The sequence below is a fragment of the Cyprinus carpio genome, unplaced genomic scaffold, assembly GCF_018340385.1.
Source record: "Cyprinus carpio isolate SPL01 unplaced genomic scaffold, ASM1834038v1 S000006726, whole genome shotgun sequence".
Classification (NCBI taxonomy): domain Eukaryota; kingdom Metazoa; phylum Chordata; class Actinopteri; order Cypriniformes; family Cyprinidae; genus Cyprinus; species Cyprinus carpio.
In genome coordinates, this window is record NW_024879330.1 from 263,130 (window position 1) to 275,323 (window position 12,194).

The following is a 12,194-nucleotide window of genomic DNA, read 5'->3' on the forward strand; positions in this document are numbered from 1 at the left end:
TTTTATTAGTTTTTTTTTATATATCCATTTTGGGATTTGATGAAATAAATCTTTTTTTAAAAAAGTTGTACATTCGTATATGTGGTCGTAAAGTTCGGGGGGGGTTGGTAAAGGGCACAATTAATTGATTTTATAAGTAGGGAAAGAGGGGAAAATTTATGACTTGTGGGAAAATTCTTTTGTTATGGGACTTAACAAGCTGTTGTGCTGTTTTTAAAAAACTTTCATATTTCACAGTGAAAAAAGTGGGCCCCAAGTGCCCTAGGTGCGGGGCGGTTTTTCGTTTTCGTCGCCTGTATTTATTTAAACCCCTTTTGTGCCGCCGGAAAAACCAAAAAGACTGGGCTCTGGGAATGATGGCCTCCTCCCTCCTGGTGTCGTTTGATGGTTTTTGTGCAGATCCCAAACAAACTTTTTTCCCCTTCGAGAGGTTCTTCTCCGGGGGCGTCTTGGGTGAGGACCAATGTGTTCACACAAAAACTTTCCCCCAATCATTACAGTTTCACGGGGCTGTCCGGAGACCCGGGGATACGGGCCTTTATTGCCCGGGTCGAAAAAAAATTCTCCTTTCAAATACAGCGCCCTTTTCCCTGGGGGAAACAAGCCACTCCTTTGGGGGGCCGTGGAGGGTTGGATACCCACCCCCGCAATGGGGCCGGGAAAAACCGATGTCAATATTAAAAAACCACACTTTTAAAATACCAATTGTACGACCCCAAAGGGTGACTTTCCAAAGAGCGGGGAAAACCCTCACACTGGATGACCCGGAAAATCTGTGATTTTTGCCGTCTGTTTTGGGAAGAGCCGACGGAGCGGACACATTTACCCCCGTAAACCACAGGAGGGCGGTTTTTTAAAAGGGAATGGAGGTCATTTTGGTTTCCCTGATGGAGCCCAAAAAAACGATTAGGGGGAAAAAAACGCTCACACTAGTGATCACGGAGGCCCAGTGTTTTCAAAGCTCTTATTAAGCTGGCCTGCTCAGGCAGGCGCTTGGGGGTTGGGTCTCACTCCCGTGGGTGCCATAATCCCCCTGGAAGGGATGTTTATATTATAAAGAAAATTTCTCCCCAGGAACTGTGTTTTGTGGTGTTTTATTTTAAAAAAAAATTTTCCCTTATCCCCAAATTTCTTTTTGGTTTCTTTAAAGGGTTTTTAAAGGGGATCTAAAATTTTAATATAATATGTGTGTGTGTGGGGGTGTGTGGTTTTTGTGGGGTAGACCCTGGAGGGGCCCAAAAACCTTCTTTAAATGCAATTTTTCAAAATTGGATTTAACTCATCGAAAGCGAAAAAATAAACTTTCCATTGTGTAGCTTTTTATAGGTTTTTTTTGTCTGAATACAAAATTTGAAAACCCGTAATTTGGGGGGCAAAAAAACTAATATTTAGAAAATCCTTTTAAAGTTGTCCAAGAAGTTCTTTGCATGCTAACTAAACAAAAAAGTTTTGATAATTTTCGGTAGAAAATTTATAAAATTCTTCATGGAAAAAGATCTTTTAATTTTTCCAATGATTTTGGCATAAATAAATCTAAATTTTTGACCCCCTACAATTTTTTGGCATTTTCTACAATATATCCGAGACTTAAGACTTGCCTTTTTTGGTCCAGGGGCCCCCAAACCCCATAATTATTATTTTTAATATAATTTTTAATTTGTGTTAAATATTTTTTTTTTTAAAATTTAATGCTTTTAAAAGGGTTTTAATTCACTAAACCCAAAAATGTTACTTGCAATAAAATTTCAATTTTTAAAAAACAAATAACTGAAATAAAACAATAAATAAATAAATAAACTAAAAAAAAAACTAAAACTATTAAAAAAACTAATAAACAAACGATTAAAAATAAAATAAAAAAAAACCTTTATTAGAAAACAAAAACTTTCTACAAAGATTCACAAAAGACAAAAAAAAACTAAATTACTAAAAATTGAACTAAAAATCAAAGTGAAAAAAAAATTAAAACGCAGTTAATATAGTAATTTTAAAAAATCATGTACAAAGTCCCCGTTCTATTAAAAAAATTACATTAAAAAATATTTAATCAGTTTTTAAATTAACAAATTTAAAAAACATTAATATAACATTAATACAAAATTTAAATTAACTCTTATTTTACACATTATTTAAAAAATGTTTTGGATTAATGCATAGTCCACAGACAAGGCTGTAGATATTGGTCTACGGTGCTGGTCTGTCATTATTAGTCTCAGCTAAATTCAATGCATTTTACCTCGTTTATATCCGTTCCTCAGAATCCCACGGTTTTCCTTCCAAAATCAGTCCACAGATTCCGTCTGGGCCTGCTAATAGGCATGTTTCATCATATTTCTTTTTTAATTTCATTCACAGGTAATTCGACTGTATACAAAAACCTGTCCAGTTGTCACCGTCACATGAAGGTGTACCTGAAGGACGACGTTCCCGATCGGCTGCACTATAAAAACAACGGAAGGATTCAGCCAATCCTTCTGGTGGCAGACGAAGGCTGGACGATTGTCAAAAATGGCAAACTCCCGCGCCGTAAGTGTTCTTTCACATTCGTCCTCTTGAAAGATTTACTATTTGAAATTCCTGTTAAATTTAATTTTTTAATGGTATTTGCAAAATGCATATTGTTTCTTGTTTTATGCAGTGGGCGATCATGGCTATGACAACACGTTTCCCAGCATGCACCCCTTCCTGGCCGCCCATGGGCCCGCATTTCGCAAAGGCTACAAGATGTCGAGCTTTAACAGTGTGGATCTCTACCCGCTCATGTGCCACCTCATGGGCGTCCCTCCGATGCCAACAACGGCAGCTTCGCTCACGTGCGCTGTGCGCTAGTTAACGAGCAGTGCGGGGGCTAGCGCTAGCGGTGGGCCTCGTCATCGGGGTTCTGATCATCCTGACCATCTTCACCTGTCTGTTCAAGCTGATGAAGAACAGAGATGTCTCGTCTTCACGTCCGTTCGCCCGCTTGGAGTTAGAGGAGGATGATGATGACGAGCCGCTGCTGGAATGGAGCGAGTTATTAGACGCTGGTTCTGTCTTGGATGGAGAGATCTGACTCCATACAAGCACGTGTTAAGGAATAGTTCATCTCAGTGATTCCTTTAAATGCTGAAATGGTGCAGAGATGACAATCACATTGAAACTGTAAGGGTAAAATTAATAATGATGAATCATCTTAGTCTAAACAACATGACAAAACATGTCCTCAACATTATCAGCAGCTGCTGAGATAGAAATACTTCATAAACGTTCAGGTTGAAAAAATTTTTTATAATCACCCCTCAGGTTTTCTTTCTCCTGTGAGCCTAAAAAAACGGTTTTTTAAGAAGTCGGTGAAACCCAAAAAGTTTTCTGGTTTACCCCTTGACTTGGAAAAAAAAACTGTGGGTTTAAAGGATCCCCGGGATTTGTTTGGCTTCCCGCATTCTTCAAAAATTATTCTGTTATGTATAACCCGGAAAGAAAGAAAAACCCCAAAAAGGTTTTGGGACAAATGGGGGTGAGGGAAAAATGACAGAAATTTTATTTTTGGTGAACTACCCCTTTTTTTCCTTTCCTTTTCCCGATATGGAAGCTTATTTCTGCACAGAAAAAAACCCTTAAAAAAAGGGAAATGCAAAGTTTTTTTTTGTTTTTTTTATTTTTACATATATTTCCAATTTTGACTTTTATCTGATTTCCTAGAGTTTTGGATGTTTAAAATGGGGGAAAAAGGAACATGTGAAATTTTTTAAATTTTGATGAAAAAAGGGGGCCCAAGGGGATTTTTTTTTTTGCATTTGGGAATTTTAAAAAATAAAGGTATTTTCACTTTTTAACTCACAATTTGACTTTTTATCTCGCAGTTCCGATTTATTTCCCCCCGAACTAAAAGATTAAACTTTGAAAATTTTGGAAAATAAATTGTTTAATTTTAAAAAAAAAAAAATCAGAACTGAAAATTAAAAAGTCATCATTTGAGGAAAAAATTTCAAAACTTGTTTCCCCCAATAATAAAGAATAAAAAAGGGTAATCGAACCTTTCAGCTCAATTTTTTTTAATCCTTTGCTGTTTTTTCCCCCAGAAATTTCCGATATAAAAATTTAAAAAAGCAAGAAAAAAATCAAAAATTCTGAAGGAAAAATTCCCAAAAAAAGGGTTTTTTTTGTAACTTTTCTTTTGTAATAAGTTTTTTGTCCTCAGAAATGCAAGAAAAACTCCCAAAATCAGAATTGGCAAATAAACTAATTTTTGTGGAAAAAAAAAAAAAATCAGGGGTTGGGAAGTTATAACTCGTTTAATTTTCGAGGGAAAAAATCAAAACTTTTTTCTGTCACAGATAAAAAAAAAAAAAATAAAAAGGGGGGTTTTGACTTTTATCTCACAATTTTGAGTTTTTATCTCACAAATTCAGACTTTTCTTCCAAAACCCAGTTTTAAAATTTTTTCTTTAAAAGTTTATATCAAAATTTTTCCCCAAAGAAAAAAAAGCCGAATTGGGAAGAAATTCGCCAAATTTTTATTTTTTTTGGCAGAAATAAGTTTTCCCTTTCCCTGGGCAACAAAAAATACCCAAAAAAAAAAAAGGCTGAAAATATTTTGATTTTTGGGTTTGTCATTTCCCCGAAAAATTCCCACGCACAAAACATGCTGTTTAGTACATTTTCCCCAAAAATTTTTCCCAAGGATAAAATCTTGCTATTCCCGTAATGGGTTTTTTTTGCATTACAATGGAAAATAAATATGCCTTTAAAATCTATGCATATGATTTATCAGTCAGGGTTTTGATGTATTCCCTGCTTTTGCTCTTTTAAAATGCTGTGGGATTTTCCCCCCAAAAACTCGTAAATTTAAGTAAAACCAAAAAAAAATTGATGGGCAAAAGGTTTCTACTTGGTAGCAAAGCTTTTTTGGGGAAAAGCAAACTAAGCAATAACAAATTTTTAAAAAGTTTTTTCAGTGAAAAACAGGATTTTCTGAGGGTAAATTGAAAATGCCCGTACTGATTTTTCCTGTAGTGAAATTTTATTTATTAAGTCACATGTTTTATCTGCTTTCACTGCCAGAGAATACACAGCCAGTTAAATATGAATATTTATTTCTTTTTTTAAGAGGTTGCTTGGTCTTTTCAGAAAAGGTTTATTTAGATCAAACCAACTAAAGAAATGCTAAATCTCACAATTTTCTTCTTGAACCCCTACTGAGGAATATTTCTGGGGTTTAGGGTTTATGAGGGCTTTTACCTGAATGTTTCTGTGTAGTTGAACGATCGAGGTTGAATATTTCTCAGAGATTGTTGTATGTGTGAATGCACTGTAAAGCTTTTGTAATCTGTAGCTTCAGATTTGGGGGAAAGGGAAATGTTACTGTTTTTGACATGAGGAATTTTTATTCATGCTTTAAAATGTTTGTATAACAGGGATTTTTTTTTTTTATTTAATAGCAGTTGTTCTTTTTAAAATGATATGCTAATTTTATTAGGAAATAAGTTGTTTTTGACTTGGTAAGCTGTGGTTTTTTTTTTTTGACTGTTTAGAGAAAGACATTTGAAAAGCTGTGTAAAATGTTTTTTTGACTTTTAGCCATTACTTGTCATTCTATAAGTATTTCTTGCAGTGTTGTCTGAACGTTTAGCATGGTCAATATTTATTTCGCATCAATCTTTAGTTACTGAAGCACAGGAAATCACCCGTCTTTTGCAGTATTTGTATTAAATGTTCGTCTCGTATGTTCACAGCTTTTTGAATTTCATGAAAAATATGCAAAGCAATAACTCTATGGAACCTTTTGTCACTCTGAAATAAAATATCTTTTTCAGATATTTACAGTTTATGTGTGTTTTTTGTGTGTCTTTTGGCCACTAGAGGTCTCACTTTGTTATTGTAAACATGCAGGTGAACTACAGCATGTTACTGTATATCATGACACTGTTGTGAGGACACTCAGTTGTGACTTTTATTAAGTCATCTCTCATTCTATAGAACAAGTGAGAAATATGATATGTAATGTTCTTTTTTTATGTATATAATTGATTTTAATTTAGGAGAAATTGACTTCTTGGCTGATAGTGTATGTTCATATCTGCCACTCAGGCGCATTAATTTACTTAATTAAAAAAAAAGAGTGATATTGTCAGATATGATTACAATTCAAAAAGTCTGTTTTCTATTTGGATATATTTTAAAATGTAATTTATTGCTGTGGTCAAAAATGAATTTTCGCATCATTACTCCAGTCTTCAGTGACTGTCACATGCTCCTTCAAAAATCATTCAAATTTGCTTATTATCAATTCTTAAATATTGCAATTTCTTATCATTATCAATGTGTGAAAACAGTTGGCATAATATTTTTGATAAAACCATTATTCATTTTTTTTTTTTCTGTTGGGTTTTTTAATGAGAGTATAAAGTCAAACATTCATTTAAAATAAAATTTCAAAAAGATTTTATTGTCAATTTAATTCAGTTTAAATTTAAGTTTGCTAAATAAAATAATAAATTTTTAAACAAAATACATATAATGGACTTATATGGTCATGTGTTTAGTCTTATTAAATTATTTGAAATAATAATAATAAAAAAATGTATTTACTGTCACTTTTGATTGAGATAATGCATCCTTGCTAAATAAAAGTGTTAATTTCCTTTAAAATAAAAAAATAAATAAATACATTTAATGGCAATCTAAACTTTTTAGATATTTTTTGTGTATAAATAAATCTTATTACATCTTTTCAGTGTGCTTAATCTAATGTGGCGTACCACAAATGCTTACCTGCTTAGCTGTTGTTCAATACAGAGCTTAGCGGTTTAGTGTGTATTGTTACTGTACAGTCCTGAGGTCAGTAATCATGTGTAAGTGAGTGTTCAGGGGAATCTACGGCTCTATATTTAGAGAGAACTTGCAGGAATAGTTTACCCATAACCCTCCCAAACTGAACCACCAGCTGATTATGAACTGGGGCAGAGACAGTGGCCCCATTAAATGTGTGCTTACTGTCGCCCACATCTGTATTGCTTCTGAATACGTTGAAGGTAATGAGAAAAAAATGGGTAAGGGTTAGTAAGGAAAATAATGTTTTGCATAACTTCTAAGCCCAGTTTTGGATTTTCGCACCAGTGCTGTGAGGAGGTCAGTGATTCGGCTCAGGTTTTGACAGGAAGAAGGAGTGAAATATGATTCATCACGTTTCTATAAAGGACCCGAGCGACACTGAGCTGGTATGATTGACGAACTCCTCCCTTTTGCTCCTGCGCTACGCGGAGGCTATTTTTGGCCCTCCTGCTGACCCCAGTCAGAGCGGCTCTCACTGACAGCTGACCACGAGGGGCCAAATCAAAACAAGCACCGCACCTCCACCGACCTGTTGGCAAGCGCTGAGACCCTCACAACACCCCCGCCGACCGGACGCATAAAAGACTCCAAACATCCAAGGAGTGCTAAGCCACAAATTCATAATTCTCCCATCAGCTTCTTGAATTTGAGTGAGTTTAAGCGATATGACCTCAAATGAGGAGGACAAAGACTGATATCGACGCTTTTGTGAAGGTAAGCATGACGATAAGCTTTACTGGCCCTCGCGGGTCTAAACTCAATGGCTGTGTTTGCATGTTGCACATTTAATCAACAGTCAGGGGTCAGTGTTGGTATTACTTTGAAAAGCTTTCTGGACAGTTCTAGCAGTTTGGTTTGAGGTTAAGATGGGCCGGGACACTTTTGTCCAAAGCAGAAACTTTGGGCTGCTTTTGAATTATTTCTTCCTTTCGATCAACACCTCATGCTCTAATTCCTCTGTGTTCTAAGTGTCTAATTTCTTCTGCTGCTTTCTGTGGTTCCTTTGCATTGGGGTTTTTAGATGTGGTGGATGTTTGGATACCGTTACCAGCTGAAACTGGTGAAAGAATGAGGTGAAATGTTGATAGAAGACAATATAAAACCTTTCTATAAATCAAAAAGAACTGTCATAATCACAGAAGGGTTAGACACTGTCTGTCTTTGCCCCTCCAGTAGCATCCTTCCGTTCCCTTCCTGGCCGGCTTCCTCGTGACAGTCCCTTAGTGCCCGGGGTTGACAAAATCGTGTTCTCCTTGTTCCCCTATTATATGACCTCCTCTGCGTTGCTTAAAAATTCGCTTTCGTGCTTTGCCCGCCCCTCCCTTTTAGTCTTTCCATTTTTGCCTGCTGTGTCTGCTTCCTTTTACGCACCCTTGTCTGCGTTTCTTTTTCTTCTGTTGCCCCCACCCCGCCGCTCTTGTTGCTCGCCGGTTACCGAATCACCTGTTGACTTAACAGCAGTCTTCCCCCAATCTCTTTCTTGTCCTCTCCAGCCGCGGCCCCCCCCCCTCTGTTTCCCAGTCCCTGCCGCCAGAAAGGCTAGTTTGGGGTCCTCCGTCCCCTTTTCCGTCCCCCATGTTTTCTCAGTGTCCCCGAATATTTTTAACCCTCTTTTTCCCCTATCAGGCACTTTTGGTCGTGCCGTGGCCCGGTTCTCTGGCCTTGTTCCGGGTTCTTTGTGGCCCAACCCCGGCTTTCGCCCCCCGAGACAACTGTGCCTCAGTTCTGCATGGCCCCCCCTCCAGCCCTCCCCCGGTGCCCCGGGGAGCGTCCTACACTCACATGCTGTGCCCATTCTGTTTAAGCCTCACGCCCTCATTTCCCTACTCCACTCCTCTTGTAGTCCTTGCCCCCTTGGCCCCCTTCTTCATGGGAATGTGGCTTTAGTAGTGTCCTCCCCGTCTTCCTGTGTCCCATCCGCAATAATTCAGACATTCGGTCACTGCGCCCCTCACGGGCCCTTCACCTCCTTTGCACCCCCCCCCCTCTCTGGCCCTTTTTATCCCTCCCCTGTTAAATTACTCGCTCCCCCTAATGTTGGTGGCGGCCGCGGATGATGGACTCACTCATCGTTGTGTGCACCCGTTTACCGTATGCCGCCACACCCCTTTGCTGTGGGCTTCCTGGGGCAGGTCCTGGAAATGTACCCGGCATAATCGCTCCCGCTGCGCGAAATCTGATATCGGGCTCGGTTTCTGGCCCGTCCAAGGATGCTATTGGTAGCTGGCATGGCTCAATTTCTCAGATCTGGACCTTGGGCACTAAACTCCTCTTGGTTCTTTTTGTTGTGTGTACTATTGTATCAAAGAGCTTGCACTTCATGCACGGCCTGGGGGCTGCACTGTCTTTCAGGGGTATAATACATCTCACATTTGGCCTAATGATACATTTTTAATCATCTTGCAAAACATCTTGCCTGCACTAAATTAAACATTTTCTATACATTTTTATGTATAAAATGAATAAATTTTTATACATAAAAATGCAAAATGAAATAAAATGTGTATTATATGGCTTTAGGTCATAATTCATTGCATGAATTTTTACATTGCTGATACAGTTAATTCATTTTCGCGATTTTTCAAGATGTTGTCTGGTGTCTGGTGATATCATAGTAATGTTCCTGTGGCTCAGTGGTAGAGCATTGTGTTAGCAACACAAAAGCCAGGGGTTCAATCCCCAATGAACACACATTTGGATAAAAAATGTATAACCTGAATGCACTGTAAGTAGCTTTGGATAAAAAGCTTCTGCCCCTAAATGCATAAATGTAAATGTACTTCTATGATGCTGATGCATTGAGTCTGGTATACTGATTTATCAGTTTGTGTTCCTCAGGCTGGCAGTGATGGAGAAAGCATATCTGAAACTGTCCTTTTTTCTCAAAGGCTTTTTATGATCTTGTGGCTGAAGGGAGTCGTGTGGTTCAATGGCCACCACTGTCGAAGAGCCCTGAAAAGGTAATAAAATTGTATTTAAAAATCTGCTTTAAGGGCAAGAGAGTTATGCTGTTAGAAAATGTTGTGGCTTTTAGTTAATGTCTGTGTGTTAGCTTTAGATAGATATGTCCCACCCAAAAGTCCTGTCCTGTTTCCATCGAGAATACATAAACACACAGCAAAGAAATCTGTGTTTATCAAGCATTTTCATTGCCTGTGTTATGCGTAAATGGATCAAAAATCAGATGTGAACGCAGTATCATTAAAAATCAGGAAATCTTTCCATATTTCTTTCAAGGAAACCAGCTGATCTTCATAATCTGATACTTTCTGGTACTCCTCCACCATTCCTTACCTTCATGTGGCTAAGTGAACAGACGTTAACAAAATCGAGGAATTCTTGGAAGAGATGCTAGCGCCTCCCAAAGTAGGTTGACAGGATGTTCACAGAATGGATAAATTGTTTATGTAATTGTAAACAGCATATTTTTCATTTACGTCCAAAGGTATCCAAAAACTGGCTGCGAAGAACAAGGAGTCCAACACGGCGGAAATGACATCTTTGCAAAGTTCTCAGCCTACATCAAGAACACAAATCCAGGAGCCAACGCAAGTGAGTTTAGTGTCTGCTTCATGACTTATTAGACAGGTTCAGAGGATATCTACAGCTCTTTATGGATGCTCATGTCAACGGCGAAATATGGAGCCACATGTTATCCAGAGCTCATCTACATTCCGCTAAGCCTTTACAGGGAATTGTCTTGAATTAAAGCCACTGTATTTCTTCAAAATAAAACATTCAGCACAAGCACATATCAAACTTTTGGCTGTGCAGGTCTGGAGAAGGGAGCTACTATGAAAGCTCTGAAGCTGAAACTGGACAACTTCCTGAACTCCCCTCTGCGGACGAGATTGATGCCGATAGTACGGGGGAGGAGGAAGAAAATGCGCCGACCGCAAGTACTTGGACGGCAATGAATTAACGCTCGCAGACTGCAACCTCCTCCCCTAAACTGCACGTAGTGAAGGTGACGTACCGCTGTAGAATCTGCAGTAATTGATCATTTAGTGCAAAATAAAACAGTGTTAATTGCTGAAAAGTTCCAAAAATATTTGCTTTTTCATTGCTGAAATATGTTCCTTTGTATTGCAGTGAATGTTTCTCGTGGGTGGGTTTACTTTATAAAATCAGTTTCTGCACAGATACACACTTTAAAGTCTTTTTGAACATTCCCACCATTTTTGAGCAGGAAAAAAACAGCAGGTCATGTTGTTGTCACACCTAACATATGGGGTTAGTTGCCACAATGGGATCCTGCAGTTTATTGACATCGATTTGAGAATAATACCTTTTTCCGAATATATGAAATACTACCTAAAAGTAAAAGAAAAAGTCATTTACCGGGCATCTGTAATATCTTCATTTCAAAAATGTATTAAAGCCTAATTAATGGATAAATTAAAAGCGGTAAAAACAATTCAGGAAACAGTAAAAAAATTTAAAAGTAACAAGCAAATATCTTACAAATTGCAGTATCTGTTATGAAACGATCTTTATTGTATAAAGCACTACAAAAATGAAGGTCACAATGGCTTTTTACATTGTTGCTGTTTCATGAATAGCAATTTGCAATTGATGCATTGCAACATGGCTATAAATACATGTGACAACTTGCCCCAACTTGACATTTATTAAAATCCTTATAGGATGATTTGTTTGGATCTTAAACTAGCAGTGTCTCATTTGATTATTTTTTTCTTCCCACATTCAGGTGGTTTCTAAGAAATACCGTAACTTCGAGATCCCATCAAGAGTTCAGTGGAGTTTGGAGCAAGTACCTGCAGAAGCGCTTCGCCCGGGATGAATTCACCAACACCTGTCGCGGCAGACAGAGAGATTGAACTGGCCTATCAGGGCGTGGCCAAGCGGCTGGGCAAAATGAACTACGCTCTAATCAGTGACTTTAATAATCATATGCAAAACTGCTAAAGTGGTGACCTTTCTCTTTGTGAAAGAATGTCTCCTTCTGAATTTTTCCTTCAGCAGTTATTGAGCAGAATTTGCCTTCAGGACATTGACTTGGTCCTGTAATTCTCCTGTCACGCTTGTGTGTGTACTTCCCATAGGCTACTATTGCCATTATGTTTACTGTCTGTAAGTGACATAAACTCCTCTATTAGTGTAAGCTATCTGTGACGGTCTGTGCCACTGTTTTTCTCTATCAATTTTCAGGGTTGGATGATGATTCTCTTCATGTAAAGTCCAACTCATGTTGCATAAACCTTTCAAATTTTGCATTGTATAAATTATTTTTGCTAGCTTGTGAAACAGTGATATAATTTTGTGTTTTATTTAAGAGTATGGTATTTAACCTTAGTATTGTGGTTAATGTGTGTAAATCTCCACAGGAGAGAGAGAGAGAGAGAGAGAGAGAGAAAAAA

The 12,194-nt window shown here is 37.8% G+C and overlaps 2 pseudogenes; both read left to right on the forward strand.

The window, feature by feature from the left end:
* The first annotated feature begins 2,319 nt into the window (after positions 1-2,319).
* On the forward strand, positions 2,320-3,142 carry LOC122144563 (annotated as a pseudogene).
* Positions 3,143-7,475: 4,333 nt separating this feature from the next.
* On the forward strand, positions 7,476-11,831 carry LOC109071432 (annotated as a pseudogene).
* Positions 11,832-12,194: the final 363 nt, after the last annotated feature.